We start from the raw sequence: 17,549 nt of genomic DNA on the forward strand, positions 1-17,549 counted from the left end.
AAAGGGTGAAATACAAGATGGAAGATCCCCTTTGAAGGAGTCAACTGATTCTAGCAGGCATGCACCGTCGTACCTTTTGGAATGTGATATAATGCAAATCCTTGATCTTCGCAAGAGGTTTCGGTGGGTCAAAGGTAGACAGCAGGGTACATGTGCCCTGTTGACCTGAAGATCTTTATGAAACGCAATCAGTCATGGTGAAGTCTTCCTTGTGTGACTGAAGGTGTTCAAGTCTCGCATTTTAAGAGTCGAGCGGATGAATCACGTTTGTAACTTACTATATATTGCCTTGTATTTATTTTATTTTGAATATTTAATTTGTATTTCTGAGTAGCTTTAATTTAATATCTTACTTTGTAATTTGCTATAATTACTATTACCTATTTTTACATTGACCTCAGGCCTATGCTGGACCTTGCACATAAATCACATGCAAGACAAAGGTTGATAGACGTCAGTATACTTTCAGGAGAAATAGGAAGAACATCAATAGACAATGGACAGTTCAACGTGTAGCATATGGGATTCAAATTTGGGTTCCCGGATCATGAGGTACTACTTCCGATGGGAACGCTGGACAGGACAAACCCAAAAGCTTTAAACCTCTTCCTCTTACAATACTTTAACCACTAATTGTTTGAGTAATGCGCTTGCCCCAAGACCGACGCCAAGGAAGGCTGGGATATTTTGATGCACCGGCCTGCAGGGTTACCTTAGCAACTTGCTAGCAAAAGCAGTTGTCCAGGAGACGTGTGTAGAATTCCAGAGAATCCCGTGTATTTGGGTGTTCGGCCCCTCCCCGTAACAGATTATCGCCCTCCTCCATTGTGCCACGTAAGGGTGATTGAGCAGAGATCTGCATTGTGCGGAACCTCGTGAAAGGCGATGGAGCATTATGATGCACCGCCTTTAACGGTTTCCTGACGAACACGCAAATCGCAAACTTCCTCTCCACCATCTTGTCACCCTTAATGGTTAGGATGTTTGCACGCTTCCCAGGACCGACTACGGGCAGCACGACCCTCCAAATATATACAAATAAAAAAAGCACGTTACTACCCAACAAGAAACCCCACGGTCGAAACAAACACATATTTGAGTCACAATGGTAAATTACCCTTTGTCACCGGAGCCGTGACAAGTAAAGTGCCGGGTTGCCCGCAGTTGTGTCGCCGATCATCGCTCACGGCGTGTTGAAACGCACGGATGAAATTGTCCAAAATATTCTCTTTGCGTTCAGCTGCTGTAAGGTGGACCAATAACGTGAAAAGGAGGAACAAAATTCTCAAGCAGGAAAAAATGAAGAAAATATCTGGGAGAAAGTTCAAATGTATTTAATTTTTGTTTTTGTTTTATTCCAATGCGGAGTATTTGAACGAAACACCACACAAGTCGAAGAACCCTCAATTATGCCTCAAATTTATTATTTAATCATTGCTCTGTGTTGTAGTTATCATCACCGTTATTTATTATTGTTATTATTATTATTATTATTAATATTATTCAAACAAATGCACAGCATAGACATTAAAATTGAAAGCTCGTTTTATATACTATTAATGGATATCGTTTTCTGTGCTTTAAAATAATCATGTTCAATAAATATCCTCATACTCGGAAGACGTTTCTGTTGTTAAAGGCGATTACTTCTTTCATATTTACCACCGTTAACAAACACCTGTCATGATCAGAAAAGACTGTTGTTTGGCAAGTCAAGTGAAAACAACATTGTGGAATTTACTGATTGAGATGATGAGCAAACCATTGATTAGTCAACTCGTCATAACATGTATCCATCACTGTTTTACCTTTTTGACGGCATTCGTGGATGGACTCGAAGACGCCACAGACACAGGTTAATGTGAAACCTCTACCTGTCTGCCCATGAAGACAGACACTAAGCTTCACCAAGACTATTTTTCCATTTGAATAGAATATTTGCCTCTGGTTCTTTTATTCTAACAGGAACGTTCAAAATGTTTTGTGAACGAGATACAATCGTCATCGACATATATGTGGTACAAATAAAAACATAGATGACATTTATATATTCAATCGTATATTGCAAAATGAAAACATCGGCCTGTTTTGGGTGATTCTATCTCATTCACAGAACTTTTTGAACAACATGTGTATATATATATATATATATATATATATATATATATATATATATATATATATATATATATATATATATATATATATATATATATATATATGTAGTATAGTTTGTTTGGCATAGATTAACCTTGATGTGAGACCATGCACTTATTGATCTTCCTTTGTGCGTACATGCTATTACCTCCTTTCCCTTGGTTAAATATCGTGAATTTTCCCGAATCAAACGTGAATTATTTAAATATCGTGAAACAAAGAGTCACCTGTTCGTGTGTATTGATAAGTTAATAAATAATGAGATTGATGGGATTGATAAATTAATACGTACGTAGATTGATTGGTTATAATTGGAAATGTTTTACGTTCATTTTCGAATTTTCGAACTCCCCGTTATTTTCAGGTTGTACTGTGATTATATATTTTTATTCATGGTTGATACACGATTCCCCTTGTGTTGTGTTCCCTGAAGGTGTGGGTGGTCGCTCGAGAGGTGTATTTTCCCTGCGGTGTAAAATATTTAAGAACACAGCCATTGAGAGCAGGACGTGTGGAGTGGATAGGAATCGAATACCTGGGAAGGACTCCAGGAAAAATATAAGGAGAAAAGCAAGTTATTTCTGTTTTATGAGTCAAACTTCAACAAACTCGAGTGTAAACGTATGACACTTGCATATTGAGTATTTTGATACATTTACCTCCTGTGAGCTTCACTTTGCTCACTCTTCACAAACTGTGCAGAAGTTAATCTTTCTTCCCCTCATCCTCTCCCCACTACTATCTCTATCCCTCACACCACCCTGAGCCCTCACACCACCCCTATCCCTCACACCACATTTAGCCCTCACACTACCCCTATCCCCACATCACCCCTACATCTAACCCCACACCAAACCCTTCCCCTCACCCCACCCCAACACCTCATCCCTACCCTCCCATACATGAGCTTGACTCTGGTGAACAAGGTGCAAGACAGTTTGTAGTCACAATGTGATGAGCATGTTGGATTGGTAATGGGTGAGAGTGCTTGATTGGCAAAGTGGAGTGAGTGGCAATATAGTGAGTGGTAGATTCATGATGCAGTAGACTGATGGATTGGTAAGGTGATTTGAGTGGTGCGATGGTAAAGTAGTGAGAGTGGTGGATTAACAAAATGGAGAGAGTGGTGGACTGGTGCTGAAGTGAGAGTTGTGGATTGGCAAAGTGGTGAGTGTTGAATTGGTGATGTGAGTGTGGGATTGGAGATCTGGGGAGTGTTTGGTGATGCAGTGAGTGGTGCATCACAGATGTGGTGAGTTGGATTTGTGAAATGGTGGATTGGTGATGTGGTGATTGTTGGATCAGTGATGTGAGTGATGGAATGGTAATTTAGTGGATCGATGATGTTGTGAGTGTGGAAGATTGGCAAAGTGGTGAACGTGTTGAGAGTAGTGGATTGGTGAAGTTGGAGCGTTGGATTGACTAAGTGTTGAGAAGTTTTGAATGGCGATGTCATGAGTGTTGGATTGACAAAGTGGTGTGTTGGATTGGCATTGTGATGAGTGGTAGATCGGCAATGTGGTGAACATTGGATCACTGATAGAGTGGATTGGTGATGTGGTGAAAGTGTTTGTTTGATTTGTGATGTGGTGAGAGTGTTGGATTGGTGATGTGGGTTAGTGAATTGAGAGGGTTAGATTGGTAATGTAATGAGTAATGGATTGTTGAGTGGTGGATTAAGTGCTTAGTGTTGGATTTGTAATGTGGTGGATTGGCAATGTGAGTGATGGATTAGTGAGAGTGGTGAATTGGTGAAATGTTGATAGTGGTAGATTGTTGAAGTGGTTAAAACTTTAGATTGGCCATGTGAGTGGTGGATTAGTGAGTGTTGGATTGGCAATGTGGTAAGTGGTGGATTTTGTGGTTGTGGATTGGCAATGTGAGTGATGGATTGGCGAAATGGTGAGTGATGTGTTGGAGTGGCGATGTGGGAAGTGCTGGATTTGTGATGTAGTGGATTGGCCATGTGAGTGGTGGATTTGTCATGTGGTGGATTAGTGAGTATTTGATTGGTGATGTGGTAAGTGGTGAATTGGTGATATGGTGGATTGGTTATGTTATGAGTGTGGTGCATTGGTGATTTGTGAATGTTAGATTGGCAAAATGGTGAGAGTAGTGAGTTGAAGAAGTGGTGAGTGTTGTATTGGCGATGTGGTAAGTAGTGGATTTGTGATGTGCTGGATTGGCAATGTGGTTGGTGGTGGATTTGTGATGTGCTGGATTGGCAATGCGAGTGGTGGTTAGAAAGAATAGTGGATTGTCGAAGTGTTGAGAATGGTAGATCAGCGATGTCTATCACTGCTTACTTGAATGAGGTGCTTACTACACACTGCACGACCTGTCCGCTGCAAGCCTTGACGAGCACGCACATGTGAATAAGCGTCATCTTCATTGCTCTATGTATTTATTTCACAGATTGACAGGAATTGTAATTCGGGTACAGCGTTCATGATCTAGAACCACACTCGTAACGACTTGTTAGTAAACTGCGCAAATGATTGCGCAATAATGATCTCTTCCATCGATCGTCGAACCAATCAAAATCGTCACGTGAGACGAATCTAAAATCCAAATGCTCCAACTTTAAGCTTTCATTGCCGCATAACTCGTCGGCGAAACCTACCTACAAACGAACCTTACGCACTTTTATGCGTCATCACGTTTTGCGCATTAACCCCACGTAATTTTCCTCGACAATGACGTCACAATGATGTGTAAATTCGCACAATGACCATCCAGAGGAATGTGTGCAGAACGTTATGAAAGTACTCCGTGATTCGTGACACCACCGAATGTGATCAATATTTTATCGCCTATGAATTACGGCGTGTATGTTTTGCCCCGGTGGTCCGAGAGCACCAATAAACAATTTGGCGAGCCAGGTACGCCGCACACAGTCACTACACAGCCAAAGGGCGAGTGACGTCTCAATAGATCACTTTATAATAAGAACTTGGACGTGATGTATGGGGCCTTGTCCGAACGGTCAGACATTGTTCGTGTGTTTTATGGAATTACGGCGGAATCGTTATTATAAAATACTCAGCACTCTTTATAAAAGCAAATATAAAATGATCACATGTTTCGGGTTATTTAGTGCAGCCATTACATTGCCATTGAGCGATTTGTATTGGCTCATCAATTTTACTCCTCGACTCACGTTCTTTACGCACAAAATGTATTGCGCGCGCGATGGCGGCGCTTGCTTTCCATTATCGCGAAATGAAATGCTGATTGCAATAATCTGTTTTTCACATCCGTCTTCTGGGCCCATTGAAACGTTCAACAAAATGTTTTTGATCTCTCGCCATCAATACAAGAAAGAAATAAAACCATGACGACCGTCCCACGGGAAACTACTTGTTTTATTTCTTTAAATACATACAGGTGTCTTGGTCGAAAGGTTAAACGTAGTTTTTCGATTCCTACAGGTGAGCGTTGCATTTCTTTTTCTTTTCTTTATTTCAAATAAACCTGGTGCTTTTGGGGAGGGAGAGGAGGGTTGCTTATTAAGATGGCTGGAGGGATTGAGTCTTGCTGGCTTTTTTTTTTTTTTGCATTGCTGTCTACATATTACTCTTTTTATTCACCACCATGTTGTTGTCAACTGCCTTCACAAATCAGGCCTCTTGAAAGCAAAGATAACTCTGACCCAGTGCATGACAATGATTGTTCAAGTGAAGGCCTTTGGCTCCATACATTAGTATACATCATGAGGGTAAATTTATGAATGCTCACAAATTGTGACAACCATGACCTTTATAGGTCTTGAACAAAAGGTCGTACTTGTATGAAGCATTATATTTCAGGACAGAGAAGGCTCGTTTGATGCACACATCAATATGGTCACTCAAGGCGGTGCTCTCCAAGCGACGTCGGCCTCAATTTTAACAGTTGCGATGTAGGACCTCCAGCTTTTAAAACTTATGAACCATTGCTTTGAGCTAAACAATTTAATTGCAAAATTATGTTCACCTTGCTCTGCTTTGTGTGTTATCCTCATTCATTGAGCAACTGTAGAAATCTTCCATGGATCTGCAAGCATTTTGTAAAAGAAATGAAGAACTATTGAATCCTTGCATATGTGCACGTGATAACTCGTATATGCAACATTGTTGAGGTTTTCAAAAAAACATTGTTGTTGCTGAATGAAACCACAATGGAAGAACAGCTGTGCAATCCTTTCTGACATATGTTAAGGAAGAAGATGCAATGAGCAACTCAAGCATCATGGATGTAACACCCACACCTTTGCTGAAGGACAAGGTCCAGAGGAGACCAGTAAAGGGTGCTGGATCAATACAAGCAAAGGGACCTTCCCTGAGCGGGCATAAGGAACCTGCTAGAATAGACGCACAAAATGAGGCGTTACGCATTTTCCAGACTCGCATTCATCATGTACGAAACGTCTCATTGCATCTCCATAAAAACTTATTTGCGCCATCCCGTTTCCTCCGAGCCGGTTTATTATTATGATTTTTGCCCCAGTCTGCTCCGTGCAGATCTGGCACATTTTTCCGCCTCGCGTCAATGCTGTCCCCATCATGCACGCGCTCTCGGGCACTGTGTGGAGCACACGTGGAGGTGCTCCTACAAAAGGTGACCTGCACGGGCCATTCGGCTAAATCTTATACGTCTGCCTACCCTCATGAGTTAACCTTCGTCCCTCCACCCCCTTCTTTTCCCACCCATCTGCCCCACTCCAAACCGCTAAAATTATTGTTCTTTTCCCAGCAGCGCCTTTGCTTTTGCAAGGAGTTCGCGGTCGCGCATCACCCATTGTGAAAACGGTCTCTAAAAATAACGTGAGGTACAATGTGCGCTCAAACGTCGGGACTCGACAAAAGAGTCGGTTATGACCTTTGAAACCTCCCTTTTTTCTTTGGACGCAGGCGCTCATATTTCATCCTGCCTTACAGTCTGCTGAAAGAGCTAATGTATTCCGTTTGCCGGCCCTTGTGGCTTTTGGTTGCTGTCCAGCACTGTGGACGCTAAGGCCAGGGGCCGTGTTTTTTCCGAAGGTGAAACGCTCCTTTCAGGAGTCGTTTATTTTCCTTGCCCCCCGCATGTGTGCGGCGCGCCCAGATGAAAGGACGACTGCCGAAGGAGTCCATGTCAGGCGAGATGCAAGCGGGCCTCACTCACAGGGCTCATTGTGATGGGAGCCACGGCTGCACGGCCTATGCCCATGCTGTGCCATGTCCTACTCTGCCACGTATATAACCGTACATCCTGCGAAAAAGGTTCATTCATTTTCGTAAGCACATCTACAACCACCCTTCTCATTGGTACAAGGACCTTGTCGAGACCAACTTTTCATATTCATCATCTTTTGAGGTACATATAACACTCGTATAGTGACACACACTAACCGTTCATGCCATTATCCGTACATATGTGGAACTTGCGTCCTTTGGAGATTGGGTGGCAGCACTTCATTACGCTTCATGCATTTTGATATCTAATATATAAATCTCATTCTAAGCATTCCCTGACTGACCCACTCACTCACTCACTGATATTAACATTCGCTACCTTCTGGATGACGTAGAAAGCTGAAATTTTGCGTGTCGACAGGCATAGAAGCTGATACGAGAAAAATCAAAGAACCCTCAGAATGTGTCCGTAAATGAATGAAATAAAAAAGAAGAAAATAAATAAATGAAAAAAAAAATGCAGGTGAGCAACCCAAGACAATGAGGAAGCATAGTTCGTGATTGCTTACAATGTGTAGGCATACCATGTGTATGTGTGTGTATATATATATATATATATATATATATATATATATATATATATATATATATATATATATATATATATATATATATATATATATATATATATATATATATATATATATATATATATATATATATATATCTATATATATATATATATATATATATATATCTATATATATATATATATATATATATATATATATATATCTATATATATATATATATATATATATATATATATATATCTATATATCTATATATATATATATATATATATATATATATATATATATCTATATATATCTATATATATATATATATAAATATATATATATATATATATATCTATATATATATATATATATATATATATATATATATATATATATATATATATATATATATATATATATATATATATATATATATATCTATATATATATATATCTATATATATATATATATATATATATATATATATATATATATATATATATATATATATACACTAATAAAAGTGTGTGTGTGTTGGTATTTCTTCTCCATAACTCCAAAACTATAAAACATAGCAGCATGATACTTTGCAGGCATACTAAGAAAACTCCAAGGAAGAACAGGAGTGAAAATTGGGTGTTTGGGTTAATTAAAACACACCTTTTGAAGATAATTCACGGCATTATTTAATTATATCCTTTATCAGGCTTGTTTATACTGTATATCAATTTATATATCATTTATATATCAATTATATCCTTGGACACCCTCGGACTCCTTGCAAACCCTCGATGGGAATCCTAATTCACCATTTGGCTCAGCCTGTTCAAACATGCCTCTATTTGGAAACACGATCTACTCTCGCAGACTAATTTAAGTATATAATCAAAATCTTATGTCGGATTTGAGAATCGGATCTGGTGAACAAAATAAGTGTCAATCTGGAGTGAAATCCGAAAATTTTAACAATTTAGCGATCTTTGTAACTTCATGTATTTATTTAAGGAAAACATTAAACTTAACTTTTTCTACTGTTCAGATGATTATATTGAGTGAAGAAAAAGTTATGGAATGTGCAGAAAGTGTGACTTCATTGAGTGAAACGCGCTTCATAATCTGCTTTTGCAATCCATGACGGCACAGCCTTCAGGGTCCTGTTTTTTTCAGCAATTACATACGCAGTTTGCTCTTTCCGTTTCGAGCGATTTGCTATCATTACAAAATATCAATATAAACATACTAATAGTTACTGCAAAATATTAATAGTCGGTAGTTTCTGCAAGCGAAGTGGGATGTACGCAGCACACATGGTATGGTAGAAATGGGAGCAAATGACACTCTGTGGGGTGTGTGCGTTTCTGTTCTTGGTTATGTGTGTGGGGTGCGTGGGTTTTGCAGGCACGTGATCTAAACTCGAACTTGGGCGCGTGTTGTGTAGCGCTGTGGAGGAGTTTATGCGACTGTCTCGTGAACCATGTACATCTGAAGCACGGAAGCCTCAAAGCCACGCAGGATGCGCCATCGTTTTGTGCAGGTGTGGGAAAATCCGTGTATGTGTGTGAGTGAAAGATTGAGTAAATTGCGAGTGCACATTCTTGTCTAGTATATATATGCTGAGGAGGTTGGAGGAATGTGGTGGTGGGGGGACTGTGGGAAGGAATGTGGGGGGGGGGCTGTGGGGAGGAATGTGGTGGGGGGGGGTGGGTGACCGCTTTTACCAAATGGCATTAGTTTTGATTTTTAAATGTTACCACCTGGTTTTACATAGAACACGGTGGTTATAAGGAAAACGCTGCTGTTTGGACGTGTTGTGTTACCCCAGTAACGCCCTGGTACACTACCTTCCTATTCCCTCCTCTCCGCTCACTTTGCCATTCCCTATCCTCCTCTCACGTCGCCTGCCCATTCCGTCCCCTCCCCTCGTGTTGCCTTCCCATTCCGTCCACTCCGCTCACTCCGCCTTTCCATCCCATCCCCTCGTGATGCTTTCCCATTCCCTCCCCTCCCCTCGTGCCACCTTCCCATTCCCTCCCATTCCCTCTCCTCACACCGCCTCCCATTCACTCCCGTTCCCTCTCCTCACGCCGCCTTCCCTTTTCCTGATTCAATTTTGGTGAAGATCCGAATCCAGATCCGGATATGATAATTTTTAAAGTGATTCTTCACCATTGTTAGATAAGGCTAACCAGAGTTGGTGTCAAAGCCACCCAATGCTCGCCTGTTTATACATTTATAGTTTTTAAAAGACTAGTGTAATAATTAATATTTTTTTTATAAAGCATTGCAGTGAAGTCTGATCCAAATCATTTTAAAGCAATATATGTATTTGCATGTTGTAATCAGTAACAAGAATGCAAGTGAGCACAATATACGCCCGAACAAGAAGCTATATACAGAGTATGTGCTACTACATGGAAAACGGCATCCGGGTTGCCATGGCAACCACTTTAGATGATGAACGTATGTCGCAACACACCGTCTCCACAGTCTGTACCTATGTACCAAATATGAAACGTGAAAGTTGAAAACTTTGGGAGTTGGAGTGCGGACAGGAACGGATGGAAAACAGCATCCTGTTTGCCATGGCAACCACTTTAGATGACGAACGTATGTCACGACACACCGTCTCAACAGTCTGTACCAATGTACCAAAGATGAAACGTGAAAGTTGAAAACTTTGGGAGTTAGAGTGCGGACAGTAACAGATGGAAAACAGCATCCTGGTTGCCATGGCAACGACTTTAGATGACGAACATATGTCACGACACACCGTGTCCACAGTCTGTACCAATGTACAAAATATGAAACGTGAAATTGAAAACTTTGGGAGTTAGAGTGCGGACAGCAACGGATGGACGGACAGACGGACGACAGGTATCGCATTATACGCCCCGATATATATTGTTACGAATCTCCGCCCGCCGGCATACTGACAACCTCTTTAGCCAATGGCGGCCGTCTCACCCACCGAACGGACAATTCAGTCGCGACTTTCAGGGAAACAACGCCGAAAACCAGTCACGGGTGTGCTCCAAGCGCACACCACGGCCTAGTCAATATTCTACCCAGGCGCGACAAGGTCAATCGCCGAATTGTCGATATACCTAATTATTCGCCGGGGAGCCTACCGAGAGACCGTACCTCAGCGAGGTCTGCTTGGACACGAACTGCTTGAGTCGATCGTTCCGTTCTGGGATAACCGAGCGGGGTATTATCGCGAGACCTCGCTGGACCTGATTCTTTTATCGGCTATCAAAAAGCCCGCTGTTATTCAGAAGGCAAAACAGCGGTTCAATGGGGAAAGAGGACACAACGAACGGGTTAATATTTAAACACGCACATTTATTCACACACGTATGCAAAACACCAACATGCACGTATACAGAAAAGCAATGGAATTGGCAGGAAGGGACAAGACGCGAGCAAGACGAAGCACTACAACCGTCTATTATTTATTATTCACAAGCACTTAACAACAGTTCTACTTGCGGACATGGCGCCACAACATTCACACAAATAAACAAGGAAAGACCCCCTCAAAGACAAGGGGGTCAGACTGGACCCGTAGGCCTTTATTACGTGGAGCTTGGCGGACCGTAGGAGTTCCACGAGACCGTTGCAGGCTACCTCCACCCTCGTGGTGCCTCGATGGGGCGACCCGCGATGTCCCGTCCCCACAGCAGCTAGCGTAGCTGCGGTTGAGCCCAGGCCTTGCCAAACGGCCGGGTGATTCGGGCCTCAGCCGGTGACGCGTTGAGAGGAACGAACGGGTCTTGATGCTCTCCCAAAGTTGATGCTCTTTGTAAGAACCCATCCGTTCCTCAGCGATGCTCGGACTGTCCCGAAGCCCGATCACCTCAGACCGTTTGGCGCTGGCTGGCGTGCTCTCTCCACACGAACGTGCAGGTCTGCGCGGCACAGCAGGTTTGGCCACGCTCTCAGCTCACGTGTCCTCCGCTCTCCGAGACTTCTCCCCCGACTGTGTTCTCCAGACTCCAGACTTCACCGACTGGCTCCACCGACTCACGACTGACTGTGAATTGGCGCTCCGCTTGGCCTTTTATAGGGCTCGAGAGACGAGATCTGACCTCTGCTATTCGACCTTCGACCCCCACAGGCCCCGCCCCCTCCCCCTTTTGATCCGAATTACGAGGCGAAGCTTCCACAGAGCGGATGTGCGCGAGATCACCAGACTTGCGCGGAGAGCGGACGTGCGCGAGATCACCAGACTTTCGCGGAGAGCGGACGTGCACGAGATCACCAGACTTGTGCGCAAGATCACCAGACTTGCGTGGAGAGCGGACGTGCACGAGATCACCAGACTTGCGCGGAGAGCGGACGTGCGCGAGATCACCAGACTTGCGTGGAGAGCGGACGTGCGTGAGATCACCAGACTTGCGCGGAGAGCGGACGTGCGCGAGATCACCAGACTTGCGCGGAGAGCGGACGTGCGCGAGATCACCAGACTTGCTCGGTGAGCGGACATGCGCGAGATCACCAAACTTGCTCGGAGAGCAACCCCCCGCATGTGCCTGCAGCGATGCCGTTTGATGCGGACTCGCCACAGCTGGTGCAAAGATGGCGTCGCTTCAGGGATGAAGGTGAGGCAATGTTATTCAGGTTGGTCTATTGGGGGAGATGCGGTTTAGGAGATGGTGGGGAGATGGCGGTGTGGAGAGGGTGGTTGGTGGTTGGTGGTTGGCGTGGTGCTTGGTGGGTGGTGTTGTGGTTGGTCCAAAATAACGATAGTAAAGAAAAACGGCTAACTCAAAGATCACAGCCCTGTCCACACGGATAGACCCCATTAAATAACGGTGGGGAAATGTAACTCAACACAGACTTATCGGCATAACTGATCTTAGGACCTATATGGTGCTCTGCGAATTTCCACAGCCGAAACAATATACCGGGCGTATAAAAAAGTGTGGTAGATAAAAACATTAGAAAGGAAAAAATAACTTGCACCAAAAACGTTAACATTTTCACGCTAACGCTGATGCTCACGCTGATGCTCGCGCTCACGCCGGGGGTATCGCTATAGCTCTCTGTTCTTCGAACAGGCGAGCTAAAAACGAGATATAGCATGAGATTTACCCTCGCCAAAGGAGAGGGTATTGCATTTGGGTCCATTTGTTACTTGGCAAAAAAAAATTTTTGTTTGACAAGTATGTTCATCGCCGCGTTTGTGTGTTTGTTACCTGGCGAAATCTTTGATTTTGTCACGTATGTTGGTCTGTTCCGTTTGTTGGTTTGTTTGTTTGTCCGGTCGTCTACAGCCCAAAAGGCTGGACCAGTCGTTCTTAAATTTTTACACCTGATAGGCAATCCATCTGAGACGGTCCGCGTCCAAACCCCGTCTTAATCGGACTAAACATCGTGACATGACGTCACACAATGTGAAAACACATTTTTGGACATGACTTAGTGACCGGAAGTCGTAGCGACTTCCTGTTGACGCCAAAACAAACTTCAATGGAATATCTAAATGTTTTAAAATGCATGTTACGACAAATTATACACAGTTTTCGCAAGCGTATGAACGTCAAAGTTTTTAGCTATTGGCGTGATTTAAAAAAAATTATATTCGTTCTACAGGTCACAATTCTTAACCGATTTGGATGAAATTTTAACAGCTGATAGAAATCCACAATGCAAAAAGATATGTGACTTTTGGTGATGTTCAAGATCAGGATCTGGATTCTGCATCACTTTATATTTTCGCCCATTATAAACCAATGTGTAATTTTGTGAATTTCTCAAACAGTTTTGCACTTATTATATTGAAACTTGTACTGTCTATTTATGCATGTAATCTTAACATGTGTTCAAAGTTTGATCGAAATTGACCCAAGGTCAAGGTCAGGGTCACCCAAAAAATGAAAAACACAACATATTTCAAACCTGATAACAGGATCGTAAAGCTGGTTGAAAAGCAATGTTCCTTGGTATTTTCAAATATTTTCTACGATCAGAATGAAGACAACAAGCACCGATGATAAGTTGTTGAATGTCACATGGTGGCTTTAAATGAGTTGTGAAAATTTTCAATCTGCTGTCGTTACCATGACAACGCGCGCCTGATAATTATTTGTGACATCTCGTCATTTTATTAATGTACGAACAAATAAACACCACACATTCCATGACATTACAGCTTGGACCACCACACGGAAAGGTCAACTAATTCGCCAAGTGTCGTGCTAAGCACGATTTTTCATTTGTTTGTCTGTCCGCTTGCCTCCAGCCCAAACCGCTCAAGTGATCATTCTGAAATTTTCCTGCCTGCCGACGGTCCCGCATTGAAGTTTTGTAAAACTCAGTCGACCAAAAATGTCTATAACGGCCAATAGGCCAATTTGAGCCGAATTTTCTAAAATCCTCAAATTTCATCCAATTGACTTGAAATTTGAAGACCATTTGTATTTCAGGTCGCTGAGTTCAACTACCGATTAATTTTGAGATCAACATCAGCCAAAATGCCAAATTTGGCCAAATTTTCTAAAATCCTCAATTTTCATCCGATTGACTTGAAATTTGAAGAGCATTTGCATATCAGGTCACAAAATTCAACCACCAATTAATTTTGAGGTAAACAGGCCAAAAGGCCAGTTTGGGCGAAATTTTCGAAATCCTCAATTTTAATCTAATTAACTTGAAATTTGAAGAGCATTTGCAGATCAGGTCACTGAATTCAACTTCGAATTATTTTTAAGGTCAACACAGGCCTAATTTCTAAAATTGATAGACAGGGCCAAAACCTAAATATATCACTTTATCTCAAAAAGTTGTGGACAAGTTATGACAAAACAAGGTGGATGAGTTGAGTAGGTGACAATAACAAGCAGATTGGATTTTAGTTTGGATCCAGCCCATAAGTGGGACACAAAACGTACACTGTTCCACCTGGCAGAGGTATGCACTTTACCGAGTGCCACTCTATTTTGTGCTGTTTTGCCAAGTTGTCACTTCATGAGTGATTTTTAATTTGTTGGTTTGTCTGTCTGTTTGTTTGTCCATGCAGAACTTTAGTGTTTTTCTCGACAACCACCCGTTGGATTGAGACAAAATTTTCACCATCGGAGCAACTACTCATGTGGAATGTTTTTTTGACAATTATGACATCATAGGTCATGCGGGGTGGCAGTCATATTCAAAAAACGGAAAAAACTTTGCACCTCTGTATCTTTGAATCTGTAAAATTGAAACTTGGCACACGGCAAGTACTCCTCATGGGGAACAAGTATGATTTTTATGATGTTGTAGTTGCCTTCCTTTTGACATCATAATTGTATCTGTAGGATGCTACATCTGATCAGTATGAAAATTTTTGATGGTCATCTTGGGATAAAATGGTCCACAGAAAAATATTGATGTCATCAGTCACCTGATTCAGCAAGCCATATTGTTTTGTTTTTTTTGTTTTTTTAAAGCCTTAAAAAATGTTGTTCTCTGAAGTGGCTGAACAGATAGAGGTGAAACTTCTTTTTTTGTATATAATGTCAAGGTTTGTATGAGAGCTAACACACTGAACTTACAAGAGGGTTAGGAGAGGGAAGGACAAAACAGCGTGGAACAGAGGCATTATGAGATTTGTGGAAGGGAGAGGGATGGGGCAGTGTACACAGTGAACAAGATGGATACTACAGGGACTTTCAGGAAGGAACGTATGTATGACCACTTTACACGTATCACCGTCTATCCATGTGGAACAAAAGGTTCACTCATATGATGTCATAGGTCACAAAGTTTGGCAGCCATATTAGATTTACCCTCGAACCTATAAAAAAAATTCTCCAGAATGGCTGGACAGATCAAGGGAAAACTTCACACAAATGTTCCCCAATCCTTGGGTGTACAAGTTTGTTGAGGAATGATTGATAGGTCACATGGTTTGGCAGCCATATTGGATTGAAGAAAAATATTAAATAACGATATCTCTGGAAGCTTAATCAATCGACGTGAGACTTCAAAATTTTGTTTTAGTAGTGATGGAGAATAAATGTTTTAAATATCAACTTGATTGGACACATGGTCTGGCATCCATAATTATTTAATTTTTATCTGGGTTCTTTTTCTTTTTTTTTTGAATGATTACGTGGCTGTGCCTGGACTTGCCTGTGAATGGGCAGGTTTGAGGGAAGAGGAGTACCAGCTGAAATTCGAATCCTACCCAGATTCCTCCTGATGACTTCATCTTTGCTTTTTCTTGTTTGGGTTCCTTCTGATTACTTCGATGCAGGACCATACATACTTGGTCTTCAATTTGATTTGAATTTAATTTATTTAAATGCCATTCTAAATTAAATTGAATAACAATAAAAAACGTCACGAGTCAGGATCAGGTGTCCAAACAAAGTGGGGTTGCATCAAAGTGGTACGTCCTGGAACCCAGTCATCTCTGCCAGCAGTTATAAAGTGGCTGTTCTAATTATGTCTTAGTAATTACATAACACACCAGTACACAAACACCACACAAAACACACCACACAAAACAACACGAACACCTCATAAAACAATTCCTGTCGAGGGTCTGCAATGTTTGATTGCTTTTTTTCTTGTTCAAAAATGTATTGGGCCCGATATGTTCTTGTGGATCAGGCATTGCGTGGCAGAGGTATGCGCTCTACCAAGTGCCCTTCTCGTTTTTTATTTTTTTATTTTTGTTTTTTATAATTTTTCTTGAAGTCGGAACTGCTGCTCGGATCAATTCAGTTTTGACAAAGCAACGAATCGCCAGATCATGGCAGGATAGCCGAGAAGTACACATGCTCACTCGAAGCTGTCTCACCTGGGTTCGTACCCTGACTCAGCTATAAACTGTCATCCTGGTGTTTCACAGGCAGAGTGATTCATCAATGTGTGTGCTGTCTCTCAGATGGATGTTCAGCTGGGCATCACATCTGCTGGAACCCCCCTCCTCCTCTTCCTCCCTTCACTCCCCCCTCCCCTCACTCCCGATTCCTTCTCTCACCCTTCTGCCCTCTCACCCCGATCCCACCTCTCTGCCTCCCCCACCTCTCTCTCCCACCCCTTTCCCTCTGTCTCTCCCACCCCTTTCCCTCTGTCTCTCCCACCCCTTTCCCTCTGTCTCTCCCACCCCTTTCCCTCTGTCTCTCCCACCCCTTTCCCTCTGTCTCTCCCACCCCTTTCCCTCTGTCTCTCCCACCCCTTTCCCTCTGTCTCTCCCACCCCTTTCCCTCTGTCTCTCCCACCCCTTTCCCTCTGTCTCTCCCACCCCTTTCCCTCTGTCTCTCCCACCCCTTTCCCTCTGTCTCTCCCACCCCTTTCCCTCTGTCTCTCCCACCCCTTTCCCTCTGTCTCTCCCACCCCTTTCCCTCTGTCTCTCCCACCCCTTTCCCTCTGTCTCTCCCACCCCTTTCCCTCTGTCTCTCCCACCCCTTTCCCTCTGTCTCTCCCACCCCTTTCCCTCTGTCTCTCCCACCCCTTTCCCCCTGTCTCTCCCACCCCTTTCCCCCTGTCTCTCCCACCCTTTCCCTCTGTCTCTCCCACCCCTTTCCCTCTGTCTCTCCCACCCCTTTCCCTCTGTCTCTCCCACCCCTTTCCCTCTGTCTCTCCCACCCCTTTCCCTCTGTCTCTCCCACCCCTTTCCCTCTGTCTCTCCCACCCCTTTCCCTCTGTCTCTCCCACCCCTTT

The sequence above is a fragment of the Eptatretus burgeri genome, chromosome 14, assembly GCF_056783735.1.
Source record: "Eptatretus burgeri isolate ZD-2024b chromosome 14, Ebu_testis_v1, whole genome shotgun sequence".
NCBI lineage: Eukaryota > Metazoa > Chordata > Myxini > Myxiniformes > Myxinidae > Eptatretus > Eptatretus burgeri.